Source organism: Rhinoraja longicauda, chromosome 11 (genome assembly GCF_053455715.1).
Source record: "Rhinoraja longicauda isolate Sanriku21f chromosome 11, sRhiLon1.1, whole genome shotgun sequence".
Lineage (NCBI taxonomy): Eukaryota > Metazoa > Chordata > Chondrichthyes > Rajiformes > Arhynchobatidae > Rhinoraja > Rhinoraja longicauda.
In genome coordinates, this window is record NC_135963.1 from 55,136,307 (window position 1) to 55,154,890 (window position 18,584).

At 46.9% G+C, this 18,584-nt stretch overlaps 1 protein-coding gene across 2 annotated transcripts in view; it reads left to right on the top strand.

Annotated features, from left to right (window-relative positions):
* Positions 1 to 13,749: 13,749 nt before the first annotated feature.
* The window catches only part of LOC144598153 (regulator of G-protein signaling 4-like), a 32,293-nt gene continuing 27,458 nt past the window's right edge, over positions 13,750 to 18,584 (top strand). The window contains exon 1 of one of the 2 annotated variants that reach the window (XM_078408050.1): positions 13,750 to 13,870. The gene's annotated coding sequence lies outside the window, so the exon portion shown is untranslated. The remainder of the gene's footprint in view (positions 13,871 to 18,584) is intronic. The other variant, XM_078408049.1, reaches the window with a different exon arrangement.

Consider the following 18,584-nt stretch of genomic DNA (forward strand, 5'->3'; position numbering starts at 1 on the left):
ACTCCAGCATTTTGTGAATAAATACCTTCGATTTGTACCAGCATCTGCAGTTATTTTCTTACACTGTCTCCATGCTGTGTATGTAAAATAAACTAAACTGCAAGAGTCCTCTAATCAAAGTAAATCACAGATGCTCCTCGACTTTACGATGGTGGAAAAGCGACACACATTCAGTAGAAACCGAACTTTGAATTTTTAATTGTGATCGTTTCCCGGGGTAGCGATATGCATTTTGGACTTACGATATTTTTGATTGCCGATGGGTTTTTCGGACCATAACGTTTATCGGTAAGTCGAGGAGCACCTGTAGTTTAACGTAATCGTTTCAATTCTATCTCTCCAGGACTAATTCAATGCTTCTTCGTGTCCTGTCTCTAATTGCAACAATTTGTGTATCAGCACTCCTAATATCAAGAGCAGGCAAGATCAGGCTACACCAAGGGTACAATCAGACTTTTGCAGAGAAACTAGAATAAATTGCGGATCTATATTTACCTTTCTAATTATCTGTATTTTATTTTTTAATTGGAGAATACGTTAACATTTCAAATATTGCCATTGTTAATGCGTTCTGAAGGGAGTTGCTGGCATATGACCTTCTGAATCGAAATAAGTCCTGGTCATAGACACAAAAGGCTGGAGCAACTCTGCGGAACAGGGAGCATCCCCGGAGAGAAGGAATGGGTGGCGTTTCGGGTCGAGACCCCTCTTCAGACTGGGCCATATGTGTTCAAGCACTGTGGGTCCAGGGCTGATGGTTCTTAGAAGGCGAAGGAAGCTTGGCATGTCCAAAACAAATCTCACCAACTTCTGCAGATGCACCATAGAGAGCATTTTATCAGGATGCATCACAGTCTGATTTGGGAACAGCACCATCCGAGACTGCAAGAAACTGCAGGGAATTGTGGACGCAGCCCAGACCATCACGCAAACCAACCTCCCTTCCATTGACTCCATCTACACCTCGCGCTGCCTCGGCAAGGCCAGCAGCATAATCAAGGACCAGTCGCACCCTGGCCACTCCGCCTTCTCCTCCCCCCATCTCCCATCAGGCAAAAGGTATCGAAGTGTGAAAACGCACACCTCCAGATTCAGGGACAGTTTCTTCCCAGCTGTTATCAGGCAACTGAATCATCCTACCGCAACCAGAGAGCAGTGCTGAACTACTATCTACCTCTTTGATAACCCACAGACTATCCTTGAATGGACTTTGCGGGCTTTACATCACACCAAATGCTATTCCTGTATCATGTATCTGTACACTGTAAATGGCTCGATTGTAATCATGTGTTGTCTTTCTGCTGACTGGTTAGCATGCAACAAAACCTTTTCACTGTACCTCGGTACACGTGACAATAAAGTGAACTGTAACTATAAGGAGACTTTCTTCCCAGCTGCTATCCCAGTGAACCATCCTATCACCAGCTAGAGAGCAGTCCTGACCTCCCATCTACCTCATTGTAGATGTTCGGTCTATCTTTAATCTAACTTTACTGGACTTTTATCTTGCACTAAACATTATTGCCTTTATCCTGTATCTGAACACTGCGGACAGCTTGATTGTAGTCATGTATAGTCTTTCCACTGACTGGATAGCACGCAACAGAAAGCTTTTCACTATACCTCGGTACACATGACAGTAAGCTAAACTAAACTATTGTCAGGTTGCAAGAAAAGACAACATTTTAATTAAATTCATGAATAGAATAGACAATCAGAGTTTTTTTTTCCCCCCATTGAGAGAATGCCAAATGGCAGAGGGCGTCGGTTTAATGTGGGAGGGGGAAAGTTTAGCAGAGCCGTCAAGATTGAAGAGTGTTTTATTGTCGTGTGTCCCAGATAGAACAATGAAATTCTTACTTGCTGCAGCACAACAGAATGTGTGAACATGGTACACTGTAAACAATATGATAAACGAGAGAGAAAAAAAAAGTGCAGTGTGTGTGGTGGGGCAAGTTTGTCAATGAGAAGCAAAATAAGCTCAACACCTTCGCTCAGTCCGCCTTAACCAACCTGATCTCCCGGTGGCTGAGCACTTCAACTCCCCCTCCCACTCCCAGTCTGACCTTTCTGTCATGGGCCTCCTCCAGTGCCATAGCGAGGCCCACCGGAAATTGGAGGAACAGCACCTCATATTTCGCCTGGGCAGCTTGCAGCCCAGCGGTATGAACATCGACTTCTCCAACCTTAGATAGCTCCTCTGTCCCTCTCTTCCCCTCCCCCTTCCCAGTTCTCCCTCTATCTTCCTGTCTCCACCTATATCCTTCCTTTGTCCCGCCCCCCCTGACATCAGTCTGAAGAAGGGTCTTGACCCGAAACGTCGCCCATTCCTTCTCTCCTGAGATGCTGCCTGACCTGCTGAGTTACTCCAGCATTTTGTGAAATAGATACCTTCGATTTGTACCAGCATCTGCAGTTATTTTCTTACAGCAAAATATGCAGGACCTTTTGCGAGATGAAATATTTGTAATTTTATTACAACTATGATGTAGTTTGAGGCCTTGGTGGACTGAGCGCAAGAGGATGGGGTGACACAATGGCACAGCAGTAGAGTTGCTGCTTTCCACTTTGTGTCCTTTTATGTAAGCTGGCATCTACAGATCCTTGGTTCCACATGAAAAGACAAAAGGTGTGAGATGAGGAGACAGGGATGGAAGAGGTGCGAAATGTGAAGCCAGAGGAAAGGAATCAAGGTCCATGGTGAGGGGGAAGGCAAAAAAAAATTGATGTTCAACTTCACTCCTAAGAATATTAATTTTTGCCTCTCCCTTCATCCACTTCTTTTCCCCCTTTCAAACATTTTATTAAAGCAATTTTTTATTTTTTTTCATCACAATCAAAATTATTTCAGAACGAACATTGCGGTTTAAGATGTGACTGTACATGGTTTCAGTGAAACGTCACATAGAAACATAGAAACATAGAAAATAGGTGCAGGAGGAGGCCATTCGGCCCTTCGAGCCTGCACCGCCATTCAATATGATCATGGCTGATCATCCAGCTCAGTATCCCGTACCTGCCTTCTCTCCATACCCCCTGATCCCTTTAGCCACAAGGGCCAAATCTAACTCCCTCTTAAATATAGCCAATGAACTGGCCTCAACTACCTTCTGTGGCAGAGAATTCCACAGACTCACCACTCTCTGTGTGAAGAAATGTTTTCTCATCTCGGTCCTAAAAGACTTCCCCCTTATCCTTAAGCTGTGACCCCTGGTTCTGGACTTCCCCAACATCGGGAACAATCTTCCCACATCTAGCCTCTCCAACCCCTTAAGAATTTTATATGTTTCAATAAGATCCCCCCTCAGTCTTCTAAATTCCAGCGAGTACAAGCCTAGTCTATCCAATCTTTCTTCATATGAAAGTCCTGCCATCCCAGGGATCAATCTGGTGAACCTTCTCTGTACTCCCTCTAAGGCTAGAATGTCTTTCCTCAGATTAGGAGACCAAAACTGTACACAATACTCCAGGTGCGGTCTCACCAAGGCCCTGTACAACTGCAACAGAACCTCCCTGCTCCTATAGATACTGCCTGACCCACCAAGTTACTCCAGTACTTTATTCCTTGGAGTGCAGGAGGATGAAGGGTAATCTTATAGAGGTGCACAAGATCACGAGAGGAATAAATCAGGTAAATTACCCAGAGTCTTACCCAGAGTAGGGAAATCAGGAACCAGAGGACATTGGTTTAAGGTGAGGGGGGAAATAATTAGTAGGAACCTGAGTGGTAATTATTTTACACAGAGGATGGTGGGTGTATGGAACGAGCTGCCGGAGGAGGTAGTTGAGGCAGGTACTACCATAACATTTAAGAGACATTTGGATAGGACCAAAGTTTAGAGATACAGCGTGGAAACAGGCCCTTCAGCCCATTGAGTTCCCGCCGACCAGCGATCCCCGCACACTAATACTATCCTACACCCACTATGGACAATATACAATTTTACCAAGCCAATTACCCTGCAAACCTGTACGCCTCTGGATTGTGGGAGGAAACCGGTGCACCCGGAGAAAACCCACGCAAGTCACGGGGAGAACATACAAAGTCCGTACAGGCAGCACCGGTAGTCAGGATGGGACCCAGGTCTCTGTCACTGTGAGGCAGCATCTCTACCGCTGCGCCACCGTGCCGCCCCTAGTTTGCTGAAGTGTGGTTGAACATTGTTTTCACGAAACGTCACTTGTCCATGTTCTCCATAGATACTGCCTGACCCACCTAGTTACTCCAGCACTTTGTGTCTCTTTTTGGTCATGGTTACAGTGGAACCTGATTCACTTTTATTTTTTCTGCACAATTTCTTGCTTCACCCTTTTGAGACGTGGTTTGTGCGGTAGACTTGTGCCTGGTGACGCTGCTGTACAATGAGAACTGTGAATGTATCTCTGACTCTCTCCTCTATTTCCTCTGCTTTGTTAAACCTGCAGCCCTCAAGTTGCTGCCAGTTTCATTCATTTCTTCCACGTAAAAATTGCAGTCTTGAACAAAGGGTTAGAAAAGGTCGTTTGAAAAAGGATTTCAATCTCCTCATCCTTCACTTGCCACCTTTTATTGTTTGTCTCTCATTAAAACTGTGAATCAGAACTAAGTACCTTTGCAGCCCCCAAATTATAACATTAAATTGAAAATAAGTTGAGTTTAGTTTACTATTGTGTACCGAGGTACAGTGAAAAGCTTTTGTGTTGCGTGTTATCCAGTCAGCGGAAAGACTAAACATGATTACAATCAAGCCGTTGTACAGATACGGGATAACGGGAATAACATTTCCTTTACTTCATATCATCATATACATACAGCCGGAAACAGGCCTTTTCGGCCCTCCAAGTCCGTGCCGCCCAGTAATCCCCGTACATTAACACTATCCTACACCCACTAGGGACAATTTTTACATTTACCCAGCCAATTAACCTACATACCTGTACGTCTTTGGAGTGTGGGAGGAAACCGAAGATCTCGGAGTAAACCCACGCAGGTCACGGGGAGAACGTACAAACTCCTTACAGTGCAGCACCCGTAGTCAGGATCGAACCTGAGTCTCCGGCGCTGCATTCGCTGTAAAGCAGCAACTCTACCGCTGCGCACTTAAAGTCCAGTAAAGTCTGATTGAAGATAGTCCGAGAGTCTCCAATGAATATTGTTCAATGAATTCTAGGAAAGTTTAATGTAATGATAGTAAAGGCTGGATCAGGGGTGGCAAGGGGTGGCAAGGGGTGGCAAGGTGGCACAGCGATAGAGTAGCTGCTTCACAACGTTAGAGACCCGGTATCCTGACTACGGCTGCTGTCCGTATAGAGTTTGTACGTTCTCCCCGTGACCGTGTGGGATTTCTCCTGGTATTCCGATTTACTCCCACACTCAAAAGACGTAGAGGTTTGTAGGTTAATCAGCTTTGATAAGCTGTACATTATCCCTAGTGTGTAGGTTAGTGCGTGTGGAATTTAGAAGGATGAGAGGAGATCTTATCGAAACGTATAAGATTATTAAGGGGTTGGACACGTTAGAGGCAGGAAACATGTTCCCAATGTTGGGGGAGTTCAGAACCAGGGGCCACAGTTTAAGAATAAGGGGTAGGCCATTTAGAACGGAGATGAGGAAAAACTTTTTCAGTCAGAGAGTTGTGAATCTGTGGAATTCTCTGCCTCAGAAGGCAGTGGAGGCCAATTCTCTGAATGCATTCAAGAGAGAGCTGGATAGAGCTCTTATGGATAGCGGAGTCAGGGGGTATAGGGAGAAGGCAGGAACAGGGTACTGATTGAGAATGATCAGCCATGATCACATTGAATGGCGGTGCTGGCTCGAAGGGCCGAATGGCCTCCTCCTGCACCTATTGTCTATTGTCTATTGTCTATTGTGTGTACAGGGTGATCATTGGATGGCACAGACTCAGTGGGCCAAAGGGCCTGTTTCCATTCTGTACCTCGAAAGTCTAAAGTCTAAAGGTTTAGATTTACTAGTATCATGTGTACCGAGGTACAGAGAAATGTTTTGCATTGAATGCGTTCCGATCGAATCAGATAATATTATACACAAATACAATCATGTCCAACTCAACCACAAAAGGTGGAGCAATGGGGAAGATGCAGAGTGCAGGAGTCAAGAGGCAAGAATGTTTAGTTGTCATATGTACCACAATGGAACAATAGCATTCTTACTTGCAGCAGCATGACAGGTTTGTAAACACAGTACTCAATTGATAATATAATGAACCAACGAAAAAGTTCAATAATTTAAAAACCCCTTTGTGTAAAACGAAACAAAGGTTTTGCCGAACACTTGTATTCGAAGCACTCCCCTTCCCATTCCAGCGCTGACCTTTCTGTCCTGGATCTCCTCCTCTGCCAGAGTGAGGCCACATGCAAACTGGAGGAACAGCACCTCGTGTTCCGCTTGGATAGCTTACGACCCAACGGTATGAACATTGAATTCTCCAATTTATGTAAACCAGCATCTACAGTTTCTTTGCCCAAAACCCTAAGATCCGTAGTTCTCAGCGTTGTAGCGCATCAGTTCCAGAGACAAAGTCCAATGTCCGCAATGGGTTAGAGGTGAATCAGGCAGTACCCTAGCTGATGGAAGGACCGTTCAGAACCCTGATAACAGAGGGGAAGAAGCTGTTCCTGAGCCTGTACCTTTTTTTCTGTCGGGAGCAGGGAGCAGAGGGAATGTGTCTTAGATTGGCTGGGACGTGTCTTAGATTATGTTGGTTGCTTTTCCGAGGCAGCGTGAAGTGTAGATGGAGTCAATGGTGGGGAGTCTGGCCTGTGTGATGGACTGGGCTACATTTACAAATCTCTGCAATTTCCTGTGGATTACAGATAGGAAACATCAAGATGGCAGTAACTGGATCACGCTATGAAACAGTTGGATAGTGTGGATAGACAGAATATTTTTCTATCTCTGAGCAGACAGAACATGAGTTCAATTCCCACAGCGGGATTCAGGAGAAACATCTTAGCTGTGAGAGTGACTTGCAAGGGGCATTTTACGAGGATGTTGCCAGGACTCAAGGGTCTGAGCTATAGGGAGATGTTGAGCAGGCTAGGGCTGTATTCCTTGAAGCGCAGGAGGATGAAGGATGATCTTATAGAGGTGCACAATACCATGAGAGGAATAGTTTGAGTAAATGCACAGGGTTGGGGGGATCAAGAGCCAGAGGAGACAGGTTTAAGGTGAAGGGGGGGAAGATTTAATAGGAACCTGAGGGGCAACCTTTTTACTCAAAGGGTGGTGGGTGTATGGAATGAGCTGCCGGAGGAGGTCGTTGAGGCAGGTAGTATCGCAACGTTTAAGAAACATTTAGACAGGTACAGGTTTAGGACAGGTTTAGAGGGATATGGGCCAGATCACAGGCAGGTAGGGCTAGTGTAGATGGGGCATGTCGGCCGATGTGGGCAAGTTGGGCCGAAGGGCCTGTTTCCACACTGTATGACTCTATGACTGAGGCAAATAATATCAATGATTTCAGTGGCAAACAAAGAGACTCAGGAGAGCAAAAGAAATGGGTGGTTGCAGAAAGATAGAAACATAGAAAATAGGTGCAGGAGTAGGCCATTCGGCCCTTCGAGCCAGCACCACCTTTCAATATGATCATGGCTGATTATCCAGAATCAGTACCCCGTTCCTGCTTTCTCCCCCTATCCCTTGATTCCGTTAGCCGTAAGAGCTCTATCTAACTCTCTCTAGAACACATCCAGTAGTTCTCATCCACTGGGGGGCGCCAGCAATGGATGCCTCACCATCAGTCAGTCTGTCCCTTTCTTCTCTGTTGTTTTTTTAGTAAGTGTTAAATATATGTTTTTAGTGTTCTTTAGCTTGTTTTAGGTGGGGGGGGTGGGGGAGGGGGATGGGGGAAACTTTTTCTAAACTCGTACCTCGACACGGATGCGATTTTTTTCCGTATCGTATCTCTGTCCGCACTGCGGCCTAACATTGAGGAGTTGGTGGCCTTTACTGGAGACTGACATCGAGAGCTCCAACGTCGGTGCCTGCGGACTTACCATCGTGGAACCAGCGATCCCTTCGCCAGAGATCGACTCTGAGCTCTGCCGCGGGTGCCTGCGGACTTTAACATCGTGGAGCTCGCGGTCTCTGGTTAGAGACCGACACCGGGAACTCCAAGCTGCAGGAGCTTTGACCGCCCTGACGTGGGAGCTTCGACCGCCCCAACGGATGGTTCGACTGTCCCAACCCCGGGAGAAAAATGAGGGAAGAAGTTTAGACCTTATTGCCTTCCATCACAGTGAGGAATGTGGAATCCACTGTGGTGTATGTTTATGTTAACTTTTATGTAGTTGCGTGTCTTGTTGCTTTTTTTTGTATGGCTGTATGGTAATTTGCATATCACTGTGCCTTAATTGGTACACATGACAATAAAAGACCTTTGAAATCTTTGAAAGCTTTGAATTGGCCTCCACTGCCTTCTGTGGCAGAGAATTCCACAGATTCACAACTCTCTGGGTGAAAAAGTTTCTCCTCATCTCAGTCCTAAATGGCCTACCCCTTATTCTTAAACTGTGGCCCCTGGTTCTGGACTCCCCCAACATGGGGAACATTTTTCCTGCATCTAGCCTGTCCAATCCCTTAAGAATTTTATTTGTTTCTATAAGATCCCCTCTCATCCTTCTAAACTCCAGGGAATATAAGCCCAGTCGACCCATTGTACGGTTGAGGTGAGGTGAAGTGGGGAAGGTGGAAGCTTGTGTGGAGAATAGAAATCAGTATAAACACACTGCAGACGGAATGACCTGATCAGTGCTATATCAGTGCTCCCTGAAATCAGTCACAGGGACCAGAACGTGAAGTGAACATGTGCCTATTAATCACAATTGTGCATTCTATTCATTAACTTCTAGGTGGTGTTAACCTCATGGATTATTGGCATCGCATTGATTATCAATGTATCCAACCAACAAACATGCCAACATCAATTACAAACGGCTAGCACTGCTTAAAACTAATCAGGGACCCATGTAAGAGGATATGTGTTGCTGCCAAGACACGTAGATTTCTTGATAGACACAAAAAGCTGGAGTGACACAGTGGGACAGGCTGCATCTCTGGAGGGAACTTCAAGTAGTCCTTGCTTTCTCTCTCCATCCTCTCCCCCTTCCGCCCAGTTTTACTGTCTCCGACCACATTTTATCACTGTACCGCCAAAAACTTCACTCCAGAGATGCTGCCTGTCCCGCTGAGTTACTCCAGCTTTTTGTGTTTATCTTCGATTTAAACCAGCATCTGCAGTTCCTTCCCACACATAGATTTATTGAGTTGTTTTCATGGAGTCATACATCATGAAAACAGGCTCTTTGGCCCATCGTATCCAAACCAAGCTAGTCCCATTTGCCACATTTGGCCCATATCAGTCTAAACCTTTCCTAACCATGTTCCTGTCCAAGTGTCTTTTAAATGTTACTAGACCAAGTGGACCCTTTGGGCCCAAACCTCCCTCTCCTCCCCTCCTCCCTCTCCCTCCTCCCCCTCCCTCCTCCCCCTTCCTCCCTCCTCCCCCTCCCCTCCCCCTTCACCTCCCCCTTCCCATGCTCCCCCACTCCATCCCCCTGCCCTCCCCCTCCCCCCTTCCCCTCCCCTTCCCCTGCTCCCCCACTCCATCCCCCTCAACCCCCCTCATCCTCCCTCCTCCCCCTCCCTCCCCCCTCCCCTCCACCCTCCCCTCCCCCCTCCCCTGCCCCCTTCCCCTCCCCTTCCCCTACTCCCCCACTCCATCCCCCTCAACCCCCCTTATCCCTCCTCCCCCTCCCTCCCACCCCCCTCCTCCCCCCTCCCTCCCTCCCCCTCCCTCCCTAGGAGATAGATTTTAATTTAAGAATGTGAATAATTTTTAAAATATAACACCGATTTCAATGAAACTTCTGCCATCCGCACCAAAGGGACGACGGTGAGTAAGGTGGGCCTAGAATTGTCGCGCTATCGTGTACCGTTTTGCTGTAGTTCAGGAACAAACAAACAAACAAATAAGAGTTTTAGTATATAGATAATGGTACCTGGCTCAACCATCTCCTCTGGCAGCTCGTTCCATACACCCACCACCTGTTGAGTGAAAAAGTTGCCTCCCGGGTTTGTATTCATTCTTTTCCCCTCTCTCCTTAAACATATCTCTGGGCTGCAGGGCCTGCCTCCATGTTGTATCCCTAAGCTAAACATGGAACATAGAGCAGATACAGCACAGGAACCGGCTCTTTGGCCCACAATCTTTGTGCCAAAAATAATGGCAGGTTAAACAGTTCTGTGTACATAATCCATATCCCTCAATTCCCTGCATTTCTATGTGCCTGTCTAAAAGCCTCTTGAATGTATCTGCCTCCACCAACACCAGAGGCGCAAAGGGACTTGGGAGTGCTGGTGCAGGATTCCCATAAAGTTAATTAGCAAGTCGCCCCTCCCACTCCCAGTCTGACCTTTCTGTCATGGGCCTCCTCCAGTGCCATAGTGAGGCCCACTGGAAATTGGAGGAACAGCACCTCCTATTTCGCCTGGGCAGCTTGCAGCCCAGCGGTATGAACATTGACAATAGACAATAGACAATAGGTGCAGGAGTAGGCCATTCAGCCCTTCGAGCCAGCACCGCCATTCAATGCGATCATGGCTGATCACTCTCAATCAGTACCCCGTTCCTGACTTCTCCCCATACCCCTTCACTCCGCTATCCTTAAGAGCTCTATCCAGCTCTCTCTTGAAAGCATCCAACGAACTGGCCTCCACTGCCTTCTGAGGCAGAGAATTCCACACCTTCACCACTCTCTGACTGAAAAAGTTCTTCCTCATCTCCGTTCTAAATGGCCTACCCCTTTTTCTTAAACTGTGGCCCCTTGTTCTGGACTCCCCCAACATTGGGAACATGTTTCCTGCCTCTAATGTGTCCAATCCCCTAATTATCTTATATGTTTCAATAAGATCCCCCCTCATCCTTCTAAATTCCAGTGTATACAAGCCTAATTGCTCCAGCCTTTCAACATACGACAGTCCCGCCATTCCGGGAATTAACCTAGTGAACCTACGCTGCACGCCCTCAATAGCAAGAATATCCTTCCTCAAATTTGGAGACCAAAACTGCACACAGTACTCCAGGTGCGGTCTCACCAGGGCCCGGTACAACTGTAGAAGGACCTCTTTGCTCCTATACACAACTCCTCTTGTTATGAAGGCCAACATTCCATTGGCTTTCTTCACTGCCTGCTGTACCTGCATGCTTCCTTTCAGTGACTGATGCACTAGGACACCCAGATCTCGTTGAACATCCCCTCTTCCTAACTTGACACCATTCAGATAATAATCTGCCTTTCTATTCTTACTTCCAAAGTGAATAACCTCACACTTATCTACATTAAACTGCATCTGCCATGTATCCGCTCACTCACACAACCTGTCCAAGTCACCCTGCAGCCTTATTGCATCTTCCTCACAATTCACACTACCCCCCAGCTTAGTATCATCTGCAAATTTGCTAATGGTACTTTTAATCCCTTCATCTAAGTCATTAATGTATATCGTAAATAGCTGGGGTCCCAGCACCGAACCTTGCGGTACCCCACTGGTCACTGCCTGCCATTCCGAAAGGGACCCATTTATCCCCACTCTTTGCTTTCTGTCTGTCAACCAATTTTCTATCCATGTCAGTACCCTACCCCCAATACCATGTACTCTAATTTTGCCCACTAATCTCCTATGTGGGACCTTGTCGAAGGCTTTCTGAAAGTCGAGGTACACCACATCCACCGACTCTCCCCTGTCAATTTTCCTAGTTACATCCTCAAAATATTCCAGTAGATTTGTCAAGCATGATTTCCCCTTCGTAAATCCATGCTGACTCGGAATGATCCTGTTACTGCTATCCAAATGCTCAGCAATTTTGTCTTTTATAATTGACTCCAGCATCTTCCCCACCACTGATGTCAGACTAACTGGTCTATAATTACCCGTTTTCTCTCTCCCTCCTTTCTTAAAAAGTGGGATAACATTTGCTATCCTCCAATCCACAGGAACTGATCCTGAATCTATAGAACATTGAAAAATGATCTCCAATGCTTCCACTATTTCTAGAGCCACCTCCTTAAGTACCCTGGGATGCAGACCATCAGGCCCTGGGGATTTATCAGTCTTCAGTCCCATCAGTCTACCCAAAACCATTTCCTGCCTAATGTGGATTTCCTTCAGTTCCTCCATCACCCTAGGTTCTCCGGCCCCTAGAACATTTGGGAGATTGTGTGTATCTTCCTCAGTGAAGACAGATCCAAAGTAACGGTTTAACTCGTCTGCCATTTCTTTGTTCCCCATAATAAATTCCCCTGCTTCTGTCTTCAAGGGACCCACATTTGCCTTGACTATTTTTTTCCTCTTCACGTACCTAAAAAAACTTTTGCTATCCTCCTTTATATTATTGGCTAGTTTACCCTGGTACCTCATCTTTTCTCCCCGTATTGCCTTTTTAGTTAACTTTTTGTTGCTCTTTAAAAGAGTCCCAATCCTCTGTCTTCCCACTCTTCTTTGCTATGTTATACTTCTCAGCATTGACTTTTCCAACTTTAGATAGTTCCTCTGTCCCTCTCTTCCCCTCCCCCTTCCCAGATCTCCCTCTATCTTCCTGTCTCCACCTATATCCTTCCTTTGTCCCGCCCCCCTGACATCAGTCTGAAGAAGGGTCTCGACCCGAAACGTCGCCCATTCCTTCTCTCCCGGGATGCTGCCTGACCTGCTGAGTTACTCCAGCATTTTGTGAATAAATACCTTCGGTAGTAAGGAAGGTGAACGCATCTATTTTGAGATGACTAGAATACAAAAAAACAGGGATGTAATGTTGAGGCTGTATAAGGTACTGGTCTGGCCGCATTTGGAATATTGTGAGCAGCTCTAGGCACCATATCTGAGGAAGGATATGCTGGCTCTGGTGAGGGTCCAAAGGAGGTTTACGGGAATGATCCCAGGAATGAATGGGTTAACATATGATGAGCGTTTGAAGGCACTGGGCCTGTACTCGCTGGAGCTCAGATAGATGAGGGGGGACCCCATTGAAACTTACCGAATAGTGAAAGGCCTGGATAGAGTTGATGTGGAGAGGATGTTTCCACCAGTGGGAGAGTCTAGGACCAGAGGGCACAGCCTCAGAATTAAAAGATGTACCTTTAGGAAGGAGATGAGGAGGAAATTACTTTAGTCAGAGGGTGGTGAATCTGTGGAACTCATTGCTACAGACAGCAGTGGAGGCCAAGTCAGTGGCTATTTTTAAGGCAGAGATAGATAGATTCTTGACTTGTATGGATGTCTGGGGTTATGGGGAGATGGTAGAAGAATGGGGTTGAGAGGGAAAGATAGATCAGCCATGATTGAATGGCGGAGTAGACTCGATGGGCTAAATGGCCTAATTCTGTTCCAGCCTATGAACTTATGAACCTATGAACCACCCTTAGTGCGTTCTAGGCAGCTCCCATCCTCTGTGTAAAAAAACATGCCCCCACACATCTTCTTGAAACTCATCCTAAAACTAGGCCCTGCAGCCTTTGACATCGCCACCCTGAGAATGAGGGTCTGGCTGTCTGCTCTATCCGTGCCTCTCACCATGTTGTCCGCAAACACGGCCAGATCTACAAGTGGTCTGGAGATTTCTGTCCCTTTAAAGAAATGAAGGGATAATACATGCTGGCAATTGTTGCAGCCTGTGGCTGTCCAACGGGACCTGGAAGAGCCGCCATTTGCCGGCTTTGCCCGCATTCATCTGCGCATTCATTCTGCATGAGAGCCCTAAACTCATGCCTTGTTGCAGTCGTCTGAAACGTCTCACTAATTGTCTGTCGTTTGTGCCTGTTTCCATTACGGTTGTCATGGTGACGAGGCTATGAAGAAGCAGCCCGGACACAATGGGTGAGTACATCTGAGCAGGTTTGTTTAATGCATTTGTAATAGGCTTCTGCAACCTGCACCTCTGCACCTTTTGGCAATGGTAACCAATACAATTGAAGAGGCCATGCCATGCCATCGGAATACCCAATGCAAACTATGGCTCACTTCTTCTGTATGAATGAAAGGTTTACTGCACTTTTAACAGCTGCATAAAAATACTAAAATACAAGCCACGATAATAGAGAATGGCTGGCAGTCCATCGAGGGTAAGACATGGTGCAGAAACAAGGAACTGCAAACGCTGGTTTAAACCAAAGGTAGACGCAAAGTAGTGGAGTAACTCAGCAGGTCAGGCAGCATCATGGGAAATACAAGGAACTGCAGATGCCAGTTCGCAAAGAAAAGACAAAATGCTTTGGAGTAATTCAGCAGGTCAGGCAACTTCGTTGGAAATACAGGGAACTGCAGATACTGGTTTACAAAAAAAACCCAAAGTGCTGGAGTAACTCATAGAAACATAGAAAATAGGTGCAGGAGGAGGCCATTCGGCCCTTTGAGCCAGCACCGCCATTCGTTGTGATCATGGCTGATCGTCCACAATCAATAACCCGTGCCTGCCTTCTCCCCATATCCCTTGATTCCACTAGCCACTAGAGCTCTATCTAACTCTCTCTTCAATCCATCCAGTGATTTGGCCTCCACTGCCCTCTGTGGCAGAGAATTCCACAAATTCACAAGTCTCTGGGTGAAAAAGTTCCTTCTCACCTCAGTTTTAAATGGCCGCCCCTTTATTCTAAGACTGTGGCCCCTGGTTCTGGACTCCGCCAACATTGGGAACATTTTTCCTGCATCTAGCTTGTCCAGTCCTTTTATAATTTTATATGTTTCTATAAGATCCCCTCTCATCCTTCTAAACTCCAGTGAATACAAGCCTGGTCTTTTCAATCTTTCCTCATATGACAGTCCCGCCATCGCAGGGATTAACCTCGTGAACCTACGCTGCACTGCCTCAATTACAAGGATGTCCTTCCTCAAATTAGGAGACCAAAACTGTACACAATACTTCAGATGTGGTCTTACCAGGGCCCTATACAACTGCAGAAGAACCTCTTTACTCCTATACTGAAATCCTCTCGTTATGAAGGCCAACATGCCATTAGCTTTCTTCATTGCCTGCTGTACCTGCACGCCAACTTTCAGTGACTGGTGTACAAGGACACCCAGGTCTCGTTGCACTTCCCCCTTACCTAACCTGACACCATTGAGATAATAATCTGAGATAATAACCTAACTCAGCAGGTCAGGCAACATCACTGGAAATACAGGGAACAGCAGATGCTGGTTTAAACCAAAGATAGACACAAAGTGCAGGAGTAACTCAGTAGGTCAGGCAGCATCTCTGGGAGTACAAGGAACTGCAAATGCTGATTCACAAAAAAAAGACAGAAAGTGTTGGAGTAACTCAGCGCAGCATCTCTGGAGAAAAAGGATGGGTGACATTTCGAGTCGGGACCCATCTTCAGACTGAAAGTATGGGTTGGTGGGGGGGTTGGGGGTGGGGGTGGGGGGGGGGGATGGGAGGGGGGAGGTGGTGAAGAACTGAAGGCGAGAAAAGACCAGGACCAGTCAGGGTCAACTACAAATGGTGGGCCCATTGTTGGCCGGGGAAGGTATCATCGCAAGAGAGACACAATGTGGAGAACTGAGGAACTAGTTAAACAACTAGGGTGGAGGAAAAGGGAAATGGGGGAGGGAGGGGGTGGAGATTGTACGTGGAAGTTACTTAGAATTAGAGAATTCAATGTTCATGCCACTGGGCTGTAAGCTGCCCAAGCAAAATATGAGGTGCTGCTCCTCCAATTTGCGCTGGGCCTCACTCTGGCAGCGGAGAAGGCCCAGGACAGAAAGGTCAGTGTGGGAAATCCCATGGGGCTTGGTGGGCCGATCGTAAGTGTCCAGCGAAACAGTCACCGAGTCTAAATTGGGGTCTCGCCGATGTACAGGAGCCCACATCGGGAACAACAGACACAGCAGATGAGGTTCGAGGAAGTGTATGTGAATCTCTGCCTCACCCGAAAGGACTGCCGGGGTCCCTGGACAAAGTCGTGGGAGGAGGTATAGGGACAGGTGTTGCATCTCCTGCGGTTGCAGGGGAAAGTACCTGGGGAGGGGGCGGTTTGGGCGGGAAGGGACGAATGGAGTTGCGATTTTAGCAAGAACGTCTCTTATAAAATGATCTCTCCATTAAAAGATTCCCCATACCAGATACTATACGAGAAGCTTCTGTGCTTCTAATATGCTCATTTCAGTCACAAACTGACCCAGTTTGAGTTGTACAAGAATGCTGCCTGGATTAGAAAGTGTTAACTGCAAGGAGAAGTTGGACAAACTCAAGTATGCTTCTCTGGGGGGGGCTGGAGGTTGGCGGGAGGTCTGATGGAAGTATGTAAAGTTGTGAGAAGCAGAGATAAGGTAGAAACGTTTTACCCCTCAAAATTCAAAGACTAGCAGGCATAGCTTTCATCGGCAAAGTTTAGAAGGATGAGAGGAGATCTTATCTAAACGTATAAGATTATTAAGGGGTTGGACACGTTAGAGGCAGGAAACATGTTCCCCAATGTTGGGGGAGTCCAGAACAAGGGGCCACACTTTAAGAATAAGGGGTAGGCCATTTAGAACTGAGATGAGGAAAAACTTTTTCAGTCAGAGAGTTGTGAATCTGTGGAATTCTCTGCCTCAGAAGGCAGTGGAGGCCAATTCTCTGAATGCATTCAAGAGAGAGCTAGATAGAGCTCTTAAGGATAGCGGAGTCAGGGGGTATGGGGAGAAGGCAGGAACGGGGTACTGATTGAGAATGATCAGCCATGATCACATTGAATGGCGGTGCTGGCTCGAAGGGCCGAATGGCCTCCTCCTGCACCTATTGTCTATTGTCTATTGTCTATTGAGCTGTGTGGGCCAGGTTTTTTACACAGAGGCTGGTGAGTGCCTGGCACACACTGCCAGGGGTGGTGGGTTGAAATGGATATGTTAGTGGCATTTAAAAGACTTTTGGATAGGCACATGGATATGCAGGGTGTGGAGGGATATGGTGCAGGTCGATAACTGATGGTCTTGGAATCATGTTCGGCACAGGCATTGTGGGCCGAAGAGCCTGTTGTTGTGCTGTACCCTACTACTTTCTATGAGGATTAACCTGACCCGAAATGTCACCTGTCCATTTCCCTTCACGGACGCTGCCTGACCCACTGAGTACCTCCAGCACTTTGTATTTTACTCGAGATTGCAGCAGCTGCAGTCCCTCCTCCCACGCTGTTCACCTTCTGTCTTTGAATAAACCTGATGTACGTAACAATCTTAAAATGGAAAGACTGTTGATGAGATTGCAAGCATACGACAGAAAGCAGGGAAATCACTTGTGTTTGGGTAACTGCAACGTGTTTCTCAGCTTTGTCCCTTCGTAAGTCGGAGGCCTCTAGTCTTTTACAATTTCTTCTTTGCAATATTACAAAGAGTAGCATTTACAGCCAGGAAATGACTCACATGCCTGTTAATCCCTATAAAGTAAAGGCACATCACTGGATTCATCTGAGAGCTTTCTCTGACTGATTTTTCATTGTGCCATTCGATTATCTCCATGTTAACGCCCACCACCAGACTCAGGAACAGCTTCTTTCCCTCTGTTATCTGGCTTCTGAACGGTCCTTCCATAAGCTGGGGTACTTTCTGATTCACCTCTACCCCATTGCGGACATTGGACTTTGTCTCTGGAACTGGTGCACTACAATGCCATTAAACATGACAATTGACCAATCTTGTCACTTGACCCTTGCACTCTGTATCCTCCCCTTCATGCTACCTATTGTACTTCAGTTTGACTTGATTGTATTTATTTAGTTTAGTTTAGTTTAGTTTAGAGATACAACGCGGAAACAGGCCCTTCGGCCCACCAGGTCCGCGCCGACCAGCGATCCCCGCACATTAACACTATCCTATAGGATATATATCCTAATATACCCACAAGGGAATTTTTTTACGTTTACCAAGCCAATTAACCTACATACCTGTATGTCTTTGGAGTGTGGGAGGAAACCGAAGATTTCGGAGAAAACCCACGCAGGTCGCGGGGGAGAACGTACAAACTCCGTACAGTACAGCACCCGTAGTCAGGATTGAACCCGGGTCTCCGGCGCTGCATTCGCTGTGAGGCAGCAACTCTACCGCTGCGCCACCGTGCCGCCCTAAATGATCTGATTCTGATTGTGTAAGAAAATAACTGCAGATGCTGGTACAAATCGAAGGTATTTATTCACAAAATGCTGGAGTAACTCAGCAGGTCAGGCAGCATCTCAGGAGAGAAGGAATGGGTGACGTTTCGGGTCGAGACCCTTCTTCAGACTGATGTCAGGGGGGCGGGACAAAGGAAGGATATAGGTGGAGACAGGAAGATAGAGGGAGAACTGGGAAGGGGGAGGGGAAGAGAGGGACAGAGGAACTATCTAAAGTTGGAGAAGTCGATGTTCATACCGCTGGGCTGCAAGCTGCCCAGGCGAAATATGAGGTGCTGTTCCTCCAATTTCCGGTGGGCCTCACTATGGCACTGGAGGAGGCCCATGACAGAAAGGACAGACTGGGAGTGGGAGGGGGAGTTGAAGTGCTCAGCCACCGGGAGATCAGGTTGGTTAAGGCGGACTGAGCGAAGGTTCTGATTCTGATTGTACACCATGCAAAAGAA